The 4,100-nt window shown below is 45.5% G+C and overlaps 1 long non-coding RNA gene across 1 annotated transcript; it reads right to left on the reverse strand.

The window, feature by feature from the left end:
- Window positions 1-1,884: 1,884 nt before the first annotated feature.
- On the reverse strand, window positions 1,885-3,471 carry LOC107295775. The gene is made up of 2 exons (XR_001549069.1): window positions 3,329-3,471; window positions 1,885-2,284 (listed from the first exon to the last, which is right to left on the reverse strand). It is a non-coding gene; the product is annotated as an uncharacterized LOC107295775 (long non-coding RNA).
- Between the last annotated feature and the right edge of the window lie 629 nt (window positions 3,472-4,100).

A 4,100-nucleotide genomic window follows, 5' to 3' on the forward strand; every position in this document is an offset into this window, starting at 1 on the left:
ATCATTAGATTAAATGCTGGCTTTGCCAATATTGTTATCAACGTCTTAACTTGAGAGTAAGAAACTTGACAGTTACTTAAGGGCCTATCCTTAATAGTAGAAAATATATACAGCTCAGAGCTGAATTACTGGGTTCTTAGTATTCCCATTTATCGTTACTAGGCAAGACAGCACATTGAACTGCTAATGACATCCAGCCGATAAATGAAAAACAAGTTCACAGATTACTAAAGTCCATTCATTTACCAATATATGCCAGGCCCAGATGTTTTCCCTCCAAATAATGTGTTCCTTTAACAAGAGCTAGGTAGGGAGACTTCCATTGCCATGATAGTAATACCGTGTTTCCCCCAAAATAAGACTGGGTCTTATATTTATTTTTGCTCCAAAAGACCCATTAGGGCTTATTTTCAGGTGATGTCCTACTTTTTTCATGTACAGGAGGCAGTGAGCATGCAGGAGCTGATGGTGTCCGGCAGCAGCTGCAGCCCGCCGGCCCCTTGGCCAGTGCACTATGGGGTTGGGCAGCCTGTGCAGCGCAGGTGAGTCAGAGAGTTGTGACTGCTGGGCCAGCCCTCCAAGCAGCAGGCAAAGGCAGAGGTACGGGGGGGGGGGAAGGCACGCAATCCGGCCCACCAGATGCAGCAGGCCTGCCCATGGTGCATCTGGTGGGCTGAGTTGCCGGACCTCTACCTCCGCCTGCTGCTGGTGCTGCCACTGCGAGGCAAGGCAGGTGGTGGGACGGGGGTGGCCTGGCTGCAGGACCCGCTCGCTCACCTGCCCATCTCACTCCACCTGCCAGACACCCGCTGAAGACACGCAGGGCAGGGTAGGCGTTGCCGCCCGGTCCTTCAGCTGCCCCCACCTGTCTGCATCACTCTTCTCGCGTGAAGGGCGTGTTCTGCCAGCACTGCTGCTGCCTCCAAGCAGCTGTCCTGGTAAACCCACGGGGTGAGGGGGTGGCAACCTCACTGATGCCGGGCTCTGAAGCCGTCCCCACAGCTACTTTCCCTGGTGCCCTCTCCCGTGCCTCGTCCTTGCAACTAGTCTGCAAGAGGCAGAAGGAAGTGGCAATGGTGGTGGCGGCGGCTTCTGAAATTGATCCAGGGAAGAATGGATGGCTGAGGAAGCCCTTCTGCAGTCGGCGAAAGAGCCAAGTGGCAATTGGTCGGGGAGAAAAAAAGGCAAGGGTGTGTGTGAAGAAATCTTCCTCTTGGTTGCTTCTTATGGGGAGCTTCTGGCTGCACGGGTCACAGCGAGAACTCGGAAGACCCGGTCTGGCTTCCGAAGGCACAGGGCTGGCTGTTGGCTGGAGCTGAGGCATCTTTGGGAAGGGTCCCATCCCCCTCCCCCAGAGACCTATGGATCCCGCACCCCGGCCCCCACAGGTGCCCCCTCCAACGCAAGTGACATGGAGCTAGCCACCCACCCACCCCCGCAATCACAATATTAAATGCCTCCGTCTGGCTGATGATCTTAACTGGGGCTTATTTTCGGGGTGGGGCTTATATTACGATCATCCTGAAAAATCATGCTAGGGCTTATTTTCTGGTTGGGTTTTATTTTCGGAGAAACACGGTAGTTTAAACTATATACTGCTCTATCCTACAGGGCCTCAAATAATTTGTTCAGCTGTACTGTACATTCCTAGCAAATCTTCAGCCCTCCCAGTAGCATTCTCTATGGCAATACATGGCTCAATCTGAAGTTTTGGGGCTTAAAAGGTCTGTGACTGTGTTGAAATAACACTAAATCAAAATGACACAAACCACACTACGGTGTATTATGTTCTCTGTGTATGATCTTCAAAGTTGGAAAGTGTTTTTCTAACCCACAAACTACTGTAGATATATATATGAAAAATGTTAAGAATGCATGCAGTGATAACAGATAAGCATTTAACTGTGTAAGTATTATACAGTTAAATATTTTTATTATTCAATAAATGTAACATTTTTATAAAAGGATTATTATTATGCCTCTTTTCTACCAGATTTTCAGTTCTTATTTCTGGATAATGGTTAGGCTATGCAAAGTAGGCCAGAAAGAATATGCCATATCAATTATATGATATGCCATATCAATTATATAAACACTTGAATACAAAAATGCATCAAATGTAAATCCAAATCGTTCTACATCTTTTCATAGGTTAATTCATGACCACATGTGCTGCAGATCTTTCTGTACGTATCATCATCTATCATTTCTTCAGTTCCATAGTCATGTTGGTGGATACTTGTGTCTTTTTTCCATAAACTACTTCTTACAGCTCGCCGTAATTCTAAATAAGGAGCACAGTAGTTAAAACACGCACACACACACAAATAAATAAAATCAATTAACCCCAATGACACTCTGTATGTGCTCTGAATGGGAGTATTGTATTGTATTCCAAAACATAACTAGGGACTGAATCCAAATTATTTTCATTAATGTTCTGTTTTTGAAAGTGAATGTGCAGATGGAATTGGGATGAATCTAGAGTGATTTTTAAAATCCATTAGATAGATCAGAGGTCCCCAACCTTTTGGGCACCAGGGACCGGTTCCATGGAGAGAGATTTTTTTCTGTGGACCGGAGGGTGCGTGGTTTTGTATGCTGCCTGCATCCCGCGGATGGGGCTTTGCTTGTTTGTGCGGACCAGTTGCTGGCATGCCACAGCCCGGTACTGATCCACGGACCAGGAGTTGGGGACCCCTGAGATAGATGATAGTGATCATAAAAAGCAGACATAAAAGAATGTAACTCTTTCTCTGGATTTCATATATTAAGCCCCTCATCTTTCAGCCAGTGGGGCGTCAGTCACCAAGAGTATGATGAGTGCAGTAAAGCTGGCTGGTTGTGTGTATGTGTGGGTGGGGGTGGGTGGGTTGGCTACTTGCAGAATTCCAATTTACCTGACAGTTCTGCCATCCTTTCTAGCTCTCCCCCCCCTCCCAATTAGCTTTCCTTTTTCTTTTTGAAAAATAAGCACTAATATGAGACTTGAGTTCTAGTCTGATTTGGACACAAAGGCAGCTGGGTGACCTTGTGCCAGTCCCTCTCACTCAGCCATGGGAAGGAGGCAATGGCAAACCACTTTTGAAATCTTTGTTGCAAGGGCTTTTCCGGGCAATTGCCAAGAGCCAACATTGACCCAAAGGCACTAAAAAAAAAAAAAAGAAAAGCACTGCTATAAACAGTTGCATCCACCCGACATTTTTACTTTTGAGTCAAATATACTGGGTCTGAGTGGAATCCAAGAATGTTGTTTGAAAGAAAGCTAATTTGTGGAGACTAGTACACTGTCCTGCAGTAGAGAGGGGGGAGGGAGGTTTACATTTACCTTTAACTTTTTTATCAAATTTTTTCTGTTTCATCTTCTCTCTGTTATCTTGGCGGTTTTCTTTAGCTTCTTCTAATGCTTCCTCACTACCCCAAACTTCAAGGGAGCGCTTAATTACCTGTAAATACCAAGCATCATTTGAATAAGATTTAGGGGACTAGAAAGAAATGGTTAGATCAGCTAGGGCAGGGGTAGGCAACCTTGGCTCTTTTATGACTTGTGGACTTCAACTCCCAGAATTCCTGAGCCAGCCATGCTAAGGAGAAAGGGAGAGGTTTCCAAGCTGAGCCATGTTGGCTCAGGAATTCTGGGAGTTGAAGTCCACGAGTCATAAAAGAGCCAAGGTTGCTTACCCCTGAGCTAGGGCTACTATATCTAGGCTACAAAAGCTTGGGGAAACATTAGCTGGCAACAAAAGATTTTCTGTATGTGTTGCCTCATGGAATTTTGCAATCCTGGGAGAAAAGACCATCTCAAGGAAAACTTTATATGCAGTAATGTCCCAGCCCCATATTTGTGTTGGCTACAGTACAACAAAGAAGGGGTCTTGTTCTCAGCTAGCTCTCTTCAGCGAAGAATATCGGGCTATCTTCACTTACTACTATTTTCATTCAGAATCTGTGGGGAAAGGGCTGTCTTATTTAAGAAGATTCTTTTCATTGAAGAATAGCAATTTATACGAAGAAGCAGTCCCGTTTACTTTTTCTGACAATACTACAATAGAAATGAACGCTTGTGGGAAACAGCATGGCAATCGTGCAACAGATTCAGA

This window comes from Protobothrops mucrosquamatus, unplaced genomic scaffold, assembly GCF_001527695.2.
Source record: "Protobothrops mucrosquamatus isolate PMUCROS unplaced genomic scaffold, P.Mucros_1.0 scaffold2481, whole genome shotgun sequence".
Lineage (NCBI taxonomy): Eukaryota > Metazoa > Chordata > Lepidosauria > Squamata > Viperidae > Protobothrops > Protobothrops mucrosquamatus.